The 16908-nt window shown below is 42.6% G+C and overlaps 1 protein-coding gene and 1 long non-coding RNA gene across 9 annotated transcripts in view; one reads left to right on the top strand and one right to left on the bottom strand.

Moving 5' to 3' along the window:
- LOC134756672 (uncharacterized) overlaps positions 1-16908 on the bottom strand; it is a 67509-nt gene that overhangs the window by 46046 nt on the left and 4555 nt on the right. The window lies entirely within an intron of this gene.
- Positions 6884-16908, top strand: part of CMKLR2 (chemerin chemokine-like receptor 2) — a 42409-nt gene continuing 32384 nt past the window's right edge. For 2 of the 8 annotated variants that reach the window (XM_063695128.1, XM_063695130.1), the window contains exons 1-2: positions 6970-7055; positions 11449-11567. The gene's annotated coding sequence lies outside the window, so the exon portion shown is untranslated. Of the gene's footprint in view, positions 7056-11216; positions 11568-16908 lie in introns of those variants that run through there. The other 6 variants (XM_004033099.4, XM_055380398.2, XM_019022018.3 and 3 more) reach the window with 6 other exon arrangements.

Genomic DNA, 16908 nt, shown 5'->3' with positions numbered 1-16908 from the left:
TAAGATAAACCAGTAATTGCTTGGAAGACAAGTTTGACAGCACTGAAACTTTTGTGTTCTAGGGTGGCAATAAATTTAGTTGTCACTTTTTAAAATGCCTTAAAGAACTCTGTAGAGTATGATATTATGCAGCTATTAGAAGCATGTTTGTGAATAATATGTAATGACACGAAAAAATGCTCATGATGTAAGTAAAATGGGTAGGCTATAAAACTCCATGTATGACCTAATCTCACATAGATATTTTTTAAATATTAAAAATATGCCAAAATGTCAAGACTGGTTTCTCTAAATGGCGGGGGGAGGGTTGAGAATGATTTTTGTCATTTTCAAAATGAGGTCTCCTTGTATTGCCCAGGCTGGTCTTGAACTCCTGGACTCAAGTGATTCTCCCACCTCGGCCTCCCAAAGTGCTGGGATTATAGGCGTGAGCCACCATGCCTGGCTGCAACTGCTTTAATTGAAAAAAAAAGTTTTTGGATGGGCACAGTGGCTCATGCCTGTAATCCCAGCACTTTGGGAGGCCGAGGTGGGCAGATCACCAGTGGTCAGGAGTTCGAGACCAGCCTGGCCAACGTGGCGAAACCCCGTCTCTACTAAAAATACAAAAATTACTAGGCTTGGTGGCAGGCGCCTGTAATCCCAGCTACTTGGGAGGCTTAGGCAGGAAAATCGCTTGAACCCAGGAGGCGGAGGTTGCAGTGAGCTGAGATTGTGCCATTCCACTCCAGCCTGGGCAACAAGAGCAAAATTCCATCTAAAAAAAAAAAAAAAAAGAAAACGAAAAAAAGTTTTTTGTTTTTGGGGGTTTTGGGGTTTTCTTTTCTTTCTTTCTTTCTCTTTTTTTTTTTTCTTTTTTTTAATGAGACAAGGTATTGCTCTATTACCCAGGCTGGAGTACAGTGGCATGAATACAGCTCACTGCATCCTCAACCTCCCAGACTCAAGCACTCCTCCCACCTCAGCCTCCCGAGAAGCTGGGACTACAGCCGTGCACCACCACACCTGGCCACTTATTTGTATTTTTTGTAGAGATGGAGTTTCGCCATGTTGCCCAGGCTGGTCTTTAACTCCTGGACTCAAGTAATCTGCTAGCCTCAGCCTCCCAAAGTGCTAAGATTACAGGCATGAGCCACTGCACTCAACCAAAGTTACTATTTTAAAAGTTCCTTTGAATGAGTGAGTGGCAGGTGCTACAGTGTGACCCTGACTGTAATGCAGTAAAGCCTAAACAAGCTGCTAGCATCTTATTCTATGGATGGTTTCATGCCAAAGATACCAAGCATCTCCAAAGCCTATGGTAAAGACAATGGTCTGGGCTCTTTTCTATCCTTCTTCTTCCAGGAACTCCACCTGGACCTCTGCCACTCCAGGCAAATTAGGCTGTCCTGTCAGGACCTGCTTGGACTGTTCTTTCTATTTACATTGCCACTGTGAGGTTGATTCCCTTCTTCAGGATGGCTGAAAAGATCAGTTGAGATCTCCTTTTGAAAATTCAGGGGGCCAGGCGCGATGGCTCACGCCTGTAATCCCAGCACTTTGGGAGGCTGAGGCGGGTGGATCACCTAAGGTCAGGAGTTCGAGACCAGCCTGGCCAGCATGGTGAAACCCTGTCTCTACTAAAAAATACAAAAACTAGCCAGGCGTAGTGGCAGGAGCCTGTAATCCCACCTACTCGGGCGGGAGAATTGCTTGAACCCGACAGGTGGAGGTTGCAGTGAGCCAAGATCGCACCATCACACTCCAGCTTGGGGGACAAGAGCGAGACTTCATCTCAAAAAAAAAAAAAAAAAAAAAGGGAGGTAGTCCAGGCACAGTGGCTCATGTCTGTAATCCCAGCACTTTGGGAGGCCGAGGCAGGAGGATCACTTGAGGCCAAGAATTTGAGACCAGCCAGAGCAACATAGCAAGACCCTGCTTCTACAAAAAATTTAAAAATTAGTGAGGTGTGGTGTGACATGCCTGTAGTCCTAGCTGCTCAGGAGGCCGAGATGGGAGGATCACTTGAGTCCAGGAGCTATAATCACACCACTGTATTCCAGCCTGGGCAACAGAGTGAGACCCTGTCTCTAAAAAAAAAAAGAAAAGAAAAAAATATCAAGGAAGTAGTTGTTTAATAGGTATAAAGTTTTAGATTTTCAAGGTAAAAACATTCTAGGGGTCTGTTTCATGACAATATAAAAGTGAATTACTGAACTGTACACTTAAAAATGGTTAAGGTCCAGGCCAGGCTTGGTGGCTCTCGCCTGTAATCCCAGCACTTCGGGAGGCCAAGGTGGGCAGATCACGAGGTCAAGAGATCGAGACCATCCTGGCCAACATGGTGAAACCCTGTCTCTACTAAAAATACAAAAATTAGCTGGGTGAGGTCGCGCGCGCCTGTAGTCCTAGCTACTCAGGAGGCTGAAGCAGGAGAATCACTTGAACCCAGGAGGTGGAGATTGCAGTGAGCCAAGATTGTGCCACTGCACTCCAGCCTGGGCGACAGAGCGAGACTCCATCCCCACCCCCGTAAAAAAAAATGGTTAAGGTCCAGACACATGCCTTACAACTGTAACCCCAGCACTTTGGGAGTCTGATGTGACAGGATCACTTAAGCCCAGGAGGTCAAGGCTGCAGTGAGCCATGATCATGCCACTGCACTCCAGCCTGGGTGACAGGCTGAGATCCTGTCTAAAATAATAATAATAAGAAGAAGTAAATAAAAATAAAAGTGGTCAAGATAAGTCAGGCACAGTGGTGTGTATCTGTATTCCCAGTTACCCAGAAGGCTAAGGCAAGAGGATCACATGAGCCCAGAAGTTTGAGACTATAATGTACTATGATAGCACCTGTGAATAACCACTGCACTTCAGTCTAGGCAAAATAGCAAGACCTCCTCTCTTTTAAAAAATGGTTAAGACAGTAAGATTTATGTGTTTTTACCACAGTTTTTTTTTTAGAAAGAAAAGTTTCTAAAAATTCAGTACAGAGGCTCCAACAGAACAGAAGAAACCCAATGAACCGGGACATACATTGATAAGTTTGTGAAGGGGATCAGAATATGACACCCCCAAATATACCACTTTGGTATAAGGAATATTTTGAGCTGAAGGCAATTAAGAAATAGTGGACACAGGAAGAACTTTTGCTGTCTTCCTTTCTGCCTAAAACCAGTGCATAAGTTTCCCTTTGTACAGGTAACACAGGTTTCCATTTATAAAGATATGTTTCTCTCTAGTACCAGGAGAGGAGAACAAATTTAACCACCAGACTATCTTATCACTGGAGATGACACTGAATTGAGTCTGCATAACAAACTTGGGAGCTTATTTGGAGGTTCTAAAAGGGGAGCACAGCTACTCTTATACCCTTGACCAAAGACCAGTCCTTCTTTATCGGGGATGGTCATCCTCTTCCACCAAGTGTGCACTTCAAGACGGATGCACGTGGAGTGGTGAGGGAGGAAGGGGACACCCGCCTAGACATCCAGATCAGCTGAATCAACCCTGGCAATCAATGGGGTGAGAGATGTCACAACCAGATCGCCCTCACATCCTGCATAACAAACTTTACTTAACAAGGCTTGTCTACTATACATTTCCTAGTCACCTTCCCACAATTTACTGCCCCTAGAAGCCCAAACCACCTCACTTTCCTTTGTCTAGTCACTTCTCTACAATTTATCACCCTTTGTTAAAATGGTATACAAGCTCTGAACTGCTTCTTTGGGTTTTTAATTCTTTTCTGTGAAGCCTCTGTGTGCTCGTGAAATAAATCTTTTTTCTCCTGTTAATCTGTCTTTTGTCAGTTCAGTTTGCAAGCCCCAGCTTCCAAATTTAAGAGGGTACACAGGAACTTTTTCCTCCCCTACATTACTTTGATGTCTCTGTGTACCATTGCAGTGGTGTATCTATGCTGGCATCTATAGTAGATCAATTTTTAGTACTCTCTTTTTCAATATGACCAGAATAATTTCAGTAATATCATGAAATGAAACAAAAACTGCAGATGGTGAGGTGTTTTTTGTTTGTTTGTTTGTTTTAGAGTCTCCTTCTATTGCCCAGACTGGAGTACAGTGGCATGATTGTGGTTCACTGCAGCCTCAACGTCCTGGGCTCCGTCTCACATCTCAGCCTCCCAACTAGCTTGGACTACATGCATGTGCTGCCACACCTGGCTAATTTTTACAGACAGGGTCTCACTATGTTACCCTGGCTGGTCTTGGACTCCTGCACTCAAGCAATCCTCCTGTCTCAGCCTCCCAAAGTGCTGGGATTTCAAGTGTGAGTCACCACACTGAGGCATGAGCTACCACAGAATTTTTTTTTAATTGAACCTCATAATATATAATTGTGCCAGGAAACGAAATTAAAAATAAATGAGTAATATATATCCACAGTACAAAAAAAGAAAAAATGGACAATGATTTCCTCACAGTTTTTATATCTAACTAACAAATTTGACCATAGAGCTCTTAGTTACAGTATGACATAATAATATTTTATGCAAATAATTGTCCAGCAATTAATAACTAAATTTTAATAAAACTGAAATGTCTGCAGAAGGTACAATTTAGGCAACTAGTAAATCACGTCATTGCCATAATGCCTTTACTTCTTGATTCAGTTTGTAGTTTTAAAACAGAGCATTAAAAAAACTTTTTTTAAAAAATTTTTTTCCTTCCTCTTTTTTTTTTTTTTTTTTTGAGACGAGGTCTTGCTCTGTCACCCAGGCTCCGGAGTGCAGTGGCATAATCACACCTCACTGCAGTCTCAAAGTCCCGGGGTCAAGTGATCCTCCCACCTCAGCTTCCCAGGTAGCTGGGACTACAGGTACAAGCCACCATGCCCAGCAATTTTTTTTTTTTTTTTTTTGTAGAGACAGTCTCACTATGTTGTCCAGTCTGGTCTTGAACTATTGGGCTCAAGTGATCCTCCTGCCTCAGCTCCCAAAGTGATCATTTTTTAAAATAACTTTTAGGCCAGGCATCATGGCTCATGCCTGTAATCCTAGCACTTTGAGAGGCCGAGGCAGGTGAATCATCTGAGATCAGGAGTTCAAGACCAGCCTGGCCAACATGGCAAGACCCTGTCTCTACTAAAAATACAAAAATTAGCTGGGAGTGGTGATGCATCCCTGTAATCCCAGCTACCGGGGAGGCTGAGGCAGGAGAATCACTTGAACCCGGGAGGCAGAAGTTGCAGTGAGCCGAGAGCGTGCCACTGCACTCCAGTATGGGTGACAGAGTGAGACTCCGTCTCAAAAAAAAAAAAAATTAATGTAAAAAATATCCAAATTCAGCCAAAAATTTCATCTATGGACTAAAATTTACAATTGCCAAAGGAAAAAAAAATAGTACACCTTGAAGCACTTTTTGTTTCACTGTTTAAAATTTTAAAAAAACTAAAAATTCCAAGAGAGAATATGGAATAAAGAAGTTGAAATGACAAGTTCTGCTTCTTCATTTTGCCATGGTTGTGCTATCATTATGTATTTTAAATCTGTTGTTTGAATGTAGGCACATGTAGATCACAATGGGAAAATGCAGGCTGTGCCAGTGTTTTGGAGCCATTATCAACTTAATCTCAAGAGAAAGCATAACTGAATCAACACATGGCATCGGGGCATCTTTGTAATTGGGAGTTTTTTCAGTTATCTTCAATGTAAAATACATTGTCTATTAAAGAGAAGTAACAAAAATTAAAATAAGAATACTTAGCTTTTATGTAAAATACATTGTCTATTTAAAAGTAGATTATACATATTCATAAAACTACAGCTCATTATAATCACAGTAATTGTTCACAACTGAAACCAAAACCAACAAGAGGTCTCTTGAGGGGAGGAGTATTTCATCATTGACTTGAGAATTGCTGGCACATGGTGCCAACAAAAAGCAGAAGGGCTTTAGTTGGTTTTATTACCATTTTTAAATTCCCTACAGACAGTAGTCCCTTTATTGCCTACACCTGGGTGGACTGCTCCCTACTACACGGCCTTTCGTCATACCTCCATTCCATAGTTAAGCTCAGCAAGGTTGGTTTTGTTAATTCCATAATGCTTTATAATGCATTCAGGTTTTACTAGGGAAACACTGGGGATTCATTTTCTTTCAATGAACAAATCTAAAGCTCCTTATGCAGTAAAAATAAGCACCCAGTGACTTATTCTGCATATTCAATTTTCCTAAATGGAAGAAACTCAATAGGAAAAGAATTAGAAAGAGATACAAAAATTGAAAGTGTAAATTGCTGGAGGATCCAGACAGTGTCCATGAGTGAGGAGGACAGAGGAGAAAGGTGTAGAGCTGGGATGCAATGCCCTGCCAAAAGCGGGCAGGTGGTGCTGGGAGTAAGCCACTACGCAGGCACCTCGGACAGTATCCTTGTTGGGACATGGGCCCAGTGTACCCAGATCTGCTGATTTTTTCATGAGGAGCCGATAATCTAGATGGCTAAGATTCCTGACTTCTAAATGTTGGAAATTAATTCAAACTCTAGAAAACACTGCTTCACAAACAAAACACATTCACAGCTGCAGTGAGCCCCCAGGCTACCAATTTCCTAATGAAAAATGCAAAAGTAGCAGCTGAACAAGTTTAAAGAGGTTGAGAAAATATGCTGTCTTATCTGATCCTTTTCCTTTCCTAAAATGTGGCATTTTGGAAAAATCCAGATACACTTACATCATAGCCACAATTATCTGCAGTTTAATGAGAAAAGTAGCATAATTAGAGTAGGTAATTGGGAGTGACCTGAATGTCCACAGCAGCCCTTTCTCTTAAATCAGGGCCAACAATGGTGTCACCCAGATGCTGTTGACTAACTGATGTACAACAGATTTACTTAACCACTGGCAAACCACATTTCCTTTTCCAGGGCAATAACTTAAAAGATTATGTATTTCCCTTTGTTGCAAAGAGAGGAAATACTTCTTCCTAGACTCAGGGCAGCTGTGACCCGTCCTCCCAGAGAAATCATTAAACCACAAGGATTCAGACAGAGCCCAGAGCCCTGAAAACTTTGGCCACGCACTTTCCCGCAGGAGCCACAGGCACCGGCAACTTCAGAGAGGTGAGTGCTTGCTTTGCCCCCCAAAGCTTCACACCCCGCGCATGCCATGTGTCTGAGCCAGTAGATTGTAGTTAAGAAAACCAACCTAAAAATGCTTTGTATCTGGATCTCTTTTGAATTCGTATTTGGCATATTAAAAGTGAAGGTTTGTTCAAATTAGAGATAAAACAGAAGCTGTTCCCCACATTTCCACAGGTAATTAGAACTTCGGAAATCTTAGTGGAAAAGATGGAGAACTAAGTCCTCCGCAGACTTTCCCACTAAGTATCCTCAAGACTCACTTTCTGCATCGGGCAAAACAGAATTAGAAGCAAGAATCTAGCTAGACAAGGCTTCGTCCTCATTTAGAAGCCTTTAAGAATTCTCTGCTTTAAGTGGATGAAAACGTCCCTGTATGGCTGGGTTGCCATGGTTCCTCGCTGTGACCCCCAGGGCTACTGAGCCTGCCATGTGAGTCCATTTCAGTCTCTGGAAAAAGCTTTGTGTGTCTCCAGCCTCACAGTTTAACCAAGTAAGGGCCCCCTAAGTCTAATCTCCAATGTGACTACCCTGAAGAGCCAGCCCTAAGAAAGGCATTTACACAAGATAGTCATCACCCTGTATGACAGGAGGAAAAAATTGAAGTGTCTTTGTTTTTCATAAATCAGCTTCTTTGTAAGAAAGTGTCCTTTTGTATATCTCTCTTCCAACGCTTTTGTTCCGGATAGATTTTTTTTTTTTCAAACAACAACAAAAAGATTAGAATGATCACTGACAAAAATTAATATGACTTGATGATATAATGTTCTCCCAAATGTCTATTTCTAAAATTTCTATCATCAGAATTTTTAGATGTTTGGGAGAAATGTGCTATTTAACGTCATGCAACAAAGAGAAAGAATAATGCTAACCTTAACGATATCAAAAGATGAAAGGCCAAGTTGGCAACCCCAATTTTTCTCATGGGGTTGATGGGAGGGGAGGGGATGACCCACTTAAAATCGCCCAACCCTTTCTCACTATTAAAGCTTCATTAGATTAATATAAATCTTCTCTTTTACAATGTAATATCTTCAAAAGAACAGTTTTCTAATAGTGATATTTCAAGCATTAGTGGAGAAATGCTATTTGTATGAAATGGGAGATCCTAGTCCCCAGAATAATATGATAGCAGCATTGTGTATCTTCCATCTCTGAGCCCAGTTGGCCCTATAGACCTGCTTGCACACATTCTTCTGTCAAAAACCTGCTGAGACCAGGCATGGTGGCCCATACCTGTAATCCCGGCATTTTGGGAGGCTGAGGCAGGAGGATTACTTGAGCCCAGGAGTTTAAGACCTGCCTGCGCAATACAGTGAGACCCTGTCTCTATTTTTATTTCGAGATGGAGTCTTGCTCTGTTGCCCAGACTGGAGTGCAGTGGCACTATCTCAGCTCACTGCAACCTCCACCTCCTGGTTCAAGCAGGTCTCCTGCCTCAGCCTCCCAAGTAGCTGGGGCCTACAGGTGCATGCCACCACTTCTGGCTAATTTTTGTATTTTTAGTAGAGACAGGGTTTCACCATATTGGTCAGGCTGGTCTTGAACTCCAGACCTCAGGTGATCCACCCACCTCCACCTCCCAAAGTGCTAGGATTACAGGCATGAGCCACCACACCCAGCTCCTGTCTCTATTTTTAAAAATAAAAATAATATAAAAAGAAACCCCTTGAAATACTAGCCATAACAGCCTTCAGAAAATTTGCAAATGGTTTTTTAGAAAGTGGCAAAACTGTCCGGAAATCCTTCTACCTGGCAGAAGTTTTGCTATTCCTTCCCCTCATACACTCAATTCTATAAATATCTCTTCCAATAAGGAGATGGATAGCCCAATGGTTAAGTCTCTTAAGATAATGGTATTTGAAGTCAGAACGTCTGGAGCCAAACCCCAACTCTGCCACTTACACAAAAGGCTCTCTTAATAGATCTCCAATTAACTGACCCACCAGCTTAACCAATGCACCAAACAGCCTGGCTGGTATCTACTATACCCTTAATGCTCAGAAGTGGCAGGTGGCTTATCTCTAGTACACCTGAGCACTTCAGCTACTTTTGCATAACAGATCAACTGCAAGTCATGCCTTAGGGTGTCAAAGGGAAGCTCTTCAAACATACCTCAAACTATAAGGCACATTTGCAGAGATATTTATTATTCCTTTTATTTATTGTTTCTTAGACTAATTTCAAAGCTAAGCAAGCATATGTTTTAATTGTTTTAGGTGGTGGCTAAAACATAAAAATGCTTACACTTTCCTGGGTTTCACTGTGTACTGTGCTTAAACTATGAGTGGCACATAGGACAATCCTTGATCAATGTCATTTCTCTTGTCGCTTTTCATATTCTTTGCTACTCAATGGTTCCTGCTCTGTAGCCAAAAATAAACTCGTGTAAAGTAACCAAAACTTCCTGAGATTCTCCTCAATAATGGCTTTTACAGATGAAATTGTGATTTTGTGGATTACAGAACATAGTATAGACTATAGTAAATACTAATACTGCTAATGCAAAGGAATGGAAACTAGCAGAGCTCTACTAACTACCCCCTTCACTGACGACATCTATTCATCCGGTCTCACAAAACACTGAAAAATATGCCAAGATTGAATCAAGGGATTGCGGGTAGGTGTGGAAGCATATACATTCTTATAGGGCAGAGGGATATTTGTAGTTTGAAAAAGTGCACCCCCCACCCCCGACCTCCACCGTGAGAATTCGTGCTTTAGATTTCCTAGACTTGGTCTTTAACAGCGGAAAAAAACAAAATCCTGTGCTTCTCTGGCAGCTGACCTTTCACGGCCTAACAATGTGCAATTCCAGGTATCACATGGTTGAGCTGAAGTTAGACCATACAAAAATAAAGATAGCGGCCGGGTGTGGTGGCTCACGCCTGTAATCCCAGCACTTTGGGAGGCCGAGGCGGGCAGATCACGAGGTCAGGAGATTGAGACCATCATGGCTAACATGGTGAAACCCCGTCTCTACTAAAATACAAAAAAAAAATTAGCCGGGCGTGGTGGCGGGCGCTTGCAGTCCCAGCTACTCGGGAGGCTAAGGCAGGAGAATGGCGTTAACCCAGAAGGCGGAGCTTGCAGTGAGCCGAGATCGTGCCACTGCACTCCACCCTGGGCAACAGAGCGAGACTCCGTCTCAAAAAAATAATAATAATAAAAAATAAAATTAAAAAAATAAAGATAGCTAGCTGTCAGAGGTAAGCTCACCACATCAAGGCATGCCTACCTTCAAGCTCCATGCTTCTCATCCCTTGAATTTATGAAATCTGAGTCCTGCCTCAGGTACACAGATGTGCCCACATCTGCCAGGCCCACAAATGGTGAACAGGGATAAAAATCAAACCTTTAGGCCGGGCACTTTGGGAGACCGAGGTGGGTGGGTCACAAGGTCAGAAATTCGAGACCAGCCTGGCCAATGTGGTGGCACCCCGTCTCTAATAAAAATAAAAAAAAAATTAGCTGGGCGTGGTGGCGCATGCCTGTAATCCCAGCTACTTGGGAGGCTGAGGCAGGATAATTCCTTGAACACGGGAGGCGGAGGTTGCAGTGAACCGTGATCACACCACTGCACTCCAGCCTGGGCAACAGCGAGACTCCGTCTCAAAAAAAAAAAAAAAAAAATCAAGTCTTTAAGGCCAGGCGTGGTGGTTCATGCCTGTAATCCCAGCACTTTGGGAGACAGGCGGGTGGATCACCTGAGGTCAGGAATTCAAGACTAGCCGGGCCAACATGGTGAAACCCCGTATCTACTAAAAATACAAAAATTAACCAGGAGTGGTGGTGGGTGCCTGTAATCTCAGCTACTCCAGAGGCTGAGGCAGGAGAATCACTTGAACCTGGGAGGCGGAGGTTGCAGTGAGCCGAGATTGTGCCATTGCACTCCAGCCTGGGCGACAGAGCGAGACTCCGACTCAAAAAAAAAATAAAAATAAAAATAAATAAAGGTTAAAAATCACACTTAACCAATATGTGATTCCATCTCTTCACTATCAGGACACACTGAATCACAGAAAGTAAAATCTCCTGATGAGCCTTATACCATGCATTCGAAGAACATTCCATCTCTGCTAATTTAACTTGCCTTTTCATAAGCAAAAGCCTACCCAGACAAAGGAGGGCTGGGTGCCCTCCATCCATTACCGATTTTCAGCCTGCAGCAGAACAGCTAGTAGCAGTGGTTTCCATTCAAAAAACAAACTTGTTACACAAACACAGGCTGGTCGAAAGAATTAATTTGTACAGTATGTTCATTGCTTACTTTTCTCCAGGATTGCATGATGAATTTTTATGGAGGGGGTTGGGGGAAGGGAAGAACCACATTCAAAACCCAACATCATTCTTCTCTACACTGTCATTTCAAAAGCCAGATAAAAGTGGAATGAGGAATGCAGCCGTTCTGAACACCACCCTCCATTTCATTCTGGAACCGGGAAGGTACACCCAGGCATGACAATAGCTTCTCTCCTCACAGAAAATTAACTGGTAAGTGCTTTCCTGTTTGTTTTCCTCAAACTGACACATTTACAGTGGACCTGATGAGGATTCCTGCAGATGATTTATTTACAAAACAGCATTTGACTAACTACCAGCTGGCAAAAAAGGAAAAGGACTCCTGATCGTTTACAAAATGCTCTGTCTGCAGATTCATATTTTTGGTCTTGGCAAAAGTGTTTAGGGACGATCCTACAGGGTTCGCTACAGCTGCTGATTAATCCTAAAACACTGCAAGAGAGAAAATGAGCATGTTGCTGGGATGGGCGGACAAAGAACTTTCAGTAATTTTCTCAGCTTTTACCTACATAATTACAGCTCATAAATCTGTCTTTTAAGGAGTTGTGGTCTAGAAATAGTCAAACATCATTTGTGGAAGGCTCACTGTTGAGAAACTAGTAGAAAAAAATGGTACTCCGAGATGAAAGCTGATATTGCCCTCTTTAGATTACAAGGTGGGAAAAAAGTTATAAATTGAGTTGTAATGCAGTTCCCCGCCACTGGCTTCCCATTTTTACGATGAAAGGCTGTGGTTTGTTGGGCCTTCCCATTTGTTTGTTGTTGTTGCCTTTTTGAATCTCGCTATCAATTTCTTGTTAGAATAATTGGTATCTGGGCTCTCCCAACAAGGGGTAGACGGCTAAATGCAGGGAAGACTGTGGGAGACGAGGGTTCAGCTATTCAATTATTCCTTTTCTAGTCAGAAACTGTGAGCACCAATTGCCTTTTATCTTTTCCTCCAAAAGAAAGCTAATGAAAACCAAATCAAGTTTGATAACAGGACTTTCACTGGCAATAATGCTCTTAAATTGCCTTTTTCACTTAAGGCAGACTCATTCACCCAAGAATCCACAAACCTGTTGTTAAAGTAATCCGATGGTAATTTTGTTTTGTTAAAAAAAAAAAAAAAAGGCCAAGGGACCTTTCCTGGGTCTCAAGTTATAAGTAATTATTCTTAGTGAATAATTCTCATCATATTTGTACATCTTCCAGACACTAGATTATTATGTTTTTCATGGCCTATTTTATGATTTTATCTGATTTAAGTCATTTAGTTTATAAAAGGTCATACATTTTCTGTTACTTGACTGCTAATTGTCATGTCCCTGAGATAAATATTTAATAACAGATCATGTTAACCAGAATGATAATCATGTAAAAAATAAATGAAGTAGAAAAGATTGAATATGCAAAACTGATAATAGATGTGTTACTCTGATGGTGAGATAATAGATGTGTCAGGGAGAAAAAACTTCTCCTGTTCCCTCTTAGATTTGTTATCAGGCACCAGCAAATGAAATTGACAGAAGAAAGATTAGCAAGAGAAAACAAAATTTAATTTTATGTATGTAGATATGGGCGTTCCCAAGTAAATGTGACTCAGAGGTTGCTGAGTGAGCTATGATTGTGCCACTGCATTCCAGCCTGGGCAACCAGAACCTAACCCTATCTTAAAAAAAAAAAAAAAAAAGTGACTCAGATGGGTAGTTAGAATTTAGGGCTTATATGCCATCTTTTTTTCTTTTTTTTTTTTAATGTGTCTGTTTTTTTGTTTTTTGTTTTGTTTTATATATGCCATCTTAATAGGAGAATAGGAGAAATGGAAGAGAAGGGCACTTATGGGAAAACAAATGATTTTTGGAAACATAAATGGGTCCTTAGGAGAACAGACCGGTGATATGATAGTTTTAGTGACAGTAACTGTTCAGGCGTGGTGTGGAGACTTCTCATCTCTGGTGATAAGATAAGGCCAGGAGTTCGAGACCAGCCTTTAGTAGAGACTCTGTCTCTACTAAAAATACAAAAATTAGCCAGAAGTGGTGGCATGTGCCTGTAGTCCCAGCTATTTGGGAGACTAAGACAGGAAAATTGCTTGAACCCGGGAGGCGGAGGCTGAGGTGAGCTAAGATCGTGCCACTGCACTCTAGCCTGGGAGACAGAGCAAGACTCCATCTCAAAACACAAAATGAAACAAAAAATAACTGAATGAATTGGGTATAGTTCCTCCATGTTAAGTGCTTTACATAACTGGATACAGTGGAGACCAATATTCAACCAAAAGTGATCACTATAAACACATAAACTATCATCATTATGAAAGTGTTGAGGAACACTAGTGGGTGGGTCAGGCATGGGATAAAGGCAGAGTTAATCTGAAAAAGAAAAGGAAAGGAAAGCCTTCATGGAGAATGAGTTTGAAAGGAGGTAGACAACCTGGCAGCTTGAAAAAGGTGGCGAATCCAAGCAGGAATATATATGTGCCTGCTTGAATTTTCATTAGGACCAAATTGTCCCTAGGCATGAAAAATAATAAAATACAAAGTTGAATTGACGTTAAATCATTGAACCTAGAAAAAAAGGCATATAGATATGATATCCTTAATTTTTCACAAAACTTTCTCTTTAACGGTTTATAATGATAAACCTCTAATTGAGTGGAAAAATCTGGCAATTAAACATTTTACTTAATTGTATAAGTGAGAGTTGACAGAGCTTTTTCTTTATTCAGTTGTGCCATATAAAAATGCTATTTGCAGGCCGGGCACGGTGGCTCATGCCTGTAATCCGAGCATTTTGGGAGGCTGAGGCAGACTGATCACCTGAGTTTGGGAGTTTGAGACCAGCCTGACCAACATGGAGAAACCCCGTCTCTACTAACAATACAAAAAAATTAGCCTAGTGTGGTGGCACATGCCTGTAACCCCAGCTACTTGGGAAGCTGAGGCAGGAGAATCGCTTGAACCTGGAAGGCGGAGGTTGTGGTAAGCCAAGATTGTGCCATTGCACTCCAGCCTGGGCAATAAGAGTGAAATTCTGTCTCAAAAAAAAAAAAAAAAGAGTAAAAATGCTATTTGCTATCACAATAGCAAAGACCTGGAATCAACCTAAATGCCCATCAATAATAGACTGGATAAAGAAAGTGTGGCTCATATACACCATGGAATACTATGCAGCCATGAAAAGGAATTAGATCGTGTCCTTTGCAGGGACATGGATGGAGCTGGAAGCCATTATCCTCAGCAGACTAATACAGGAACAGAAAACGAAACACAGGGCCAGGCATGGTGGCTTAGGCCTGTAATCCCAGCACTTTGGGAGGCTGAGCAGGCAGATCACCTGAGCCTGGCCAACATGGTGAAACCCCGTCTCTACTAAAAATACAAAAATTACCAGTCATGGTGGCACACACCTGCAATCCCAGCTACTTGGGAGGCTGAGGCACGAGAATTGCTTGAACCTGGGAGGCAGAGGTTGCAGTGAGCCGAGATTATGCCACTGCCCTCCAGTCTGGGTGACAGAGTGAGACTCTGTCTCAGAAAAAAAAAAAAGAAAGAAAAGAAAGAAAAGGGCTGGGCGCAGTGGCTCACGCCTGTAATCCCAGCACTTTGGGAGGCCGAGGCGGGTGGATCACGAGGTCAGGAAATCGAGACCATCCTGGCTAACACGGTGAAACCCCGTCTCTACTAAAAATACAAAAAATTAGCCGGGCATCGTGGCGGGCGCCTGTAGTCCCAGCTACTCGGGAGGCTGAGGCAGGAGAATGGCGTGAACCCGGGAGGCGGAGCTTGCAGTGAGCCGAGATCATGCCACTGCACTCCAGCCTGGGCAACAGAGCAAGACTCCGCCTCAAAAAAAGAAAAAAGAAAAAGAAAACCAAACACGGCATGTTCTCACTTATAAGTAAGAACTGAATGATGAGAACACATGGACACGTGGGGGTAACAACACACTGGGGGCATGTGGGAGGGCTAGGGGAAAGAGAGCATCAGGAAGAATAGCTAACAGATGCTGGGCTTAATACCTAGGTGATGGGTTGATTTGTGCAGCAAACCACCCTGACACACATTTACCTATGTAACAAACCTGTACATCCTGCACCTGTATCCCAGAACTTAAAATAAAAGTTGAAAAAACAAACAACAACAAAAAAGTGCTTTTTTTTTTTTTGGAGACAGAGTCTTACTCTGTCACCCAGGCTGAAGTGCAGTGGCTGCGATCTCAGCTCACTGCAACCTCTACCTCCTAGGTTCAAGCGATTCTCACACTTCAGCCATCAGAGTAGCTGGGATTACAGGCGTGTACCACCATGCCTGGCTAATTTTTGTATTTTTAGTAGAAACGGAGTTTCACCATGTTGGCCAGGCTGGTCTCCGACTCCTGGCCTCAAGTTATCCAACCACATCAGCCTCCGAAAGTGTTCAGATTACAGGTGTGAGTCACCGAGCCTGGCTGTGACCTTGACCATTTTTGATCTAACAAAATGGCAGTTTCTTATGCTTTGACATAAAAATGGATCAAAATGTAACAAAAATAGAAGGCTGGGCCTAGTGGCCCACACCTGTAGTCCCAGCACTTTGGGTGGCCAAGATGGGAGGATTGCTTGAGCCCAAGAGTTCGAGACCAGCCTGGGCACCGTAGTGAGTCCTTGTTTCTACCAAAAATTTAAGAATTAGCCAGGCATGGTAGTGCATGCCTGTAGTCCCAGCTACTTAGGGAGCTGAGGCAGGAGGTCCTAGTTACTTAGGAAGCTGAGGCAGAAGGATTGTTGGAGGAGCCTGGAAGATGGAGGCTGCAATGGGATGTGATCATGCCACTGCATTCCAGCCTGAATGAGAGTGAGACCCTGCCTGGAAAAAAAAAAAAGTTACATATATTTATATATGTAAATATTTGTCTCATTTTATATAAATATTTGTTTTGTGTATTTCTACACATTAAAACCATAGTAAGCATAACATTTGTTTGTTTATTTTTGAAACATGGCTCTCTCTGTTGCCGAGGCTGGAGTGCAGTAGCACTATCCCAGTTCACTGTAACCTCGACCTTCTGGGCCCAAGTAATCCTCCCACTTCTGAGTAGCTAGGACTCCAGGCATATACCACCATGCCTGGCTACTTTTTCGATTTTGTAGAGACGGAGGTCTCATTATGTTTCCCAGGCTGGTTTCAAACTCCTGGCCTCAAGCAATCCTCCCACCTCTGCCTCCCAAAAGGCAGGGATTACAGGCATGAGCCACAGCACCCAGCCTAAACATAACATAGTTTTGTTGATTGAGGAAGCACTTCCTTCTTCTTTCACGAGACATTCATTGAACACCTACTGAGCACTCTGCTCCTTGCTGAGATATAAGGATGAGTAAAAGTTATTCCTTGCCCTTGATGTTCTTAGTTTAGTAAGGGAGATGAGCACCTTAACAGATTATTACTCAGAGAGACTGTGCGTGCAGGTATTAAGAAGGAAGGCCCTGCCTGGGTGTGGTGGCTTACGTCTGTAATCCCAGCACTTTGAGGGGCCGAAGTGAGTAGATCACCTGAGGTCAGGAGTTCGAGAC

Source organism: Gorilla gorilla, chromosome 11, assembly GCF_029281585.2.
Source record: "Gorilla gorilla gorilla isolate KB3781 chromosome 11, NHGRI_mGorGor1-v2.1_pri, whole genome shotgun sequence".
NCBI classification, from domain to species: domain Eukaryota; kingdom Metazoa; phylum Chordata; class Mammalia; order Primates; family Hominidae; genus Gorilla; species Gorilla gorilla.
Note: the sequence above shows the minus strand (reverse complement) of the source record. Positions and strands in the feature narration are given on the sequence as shown.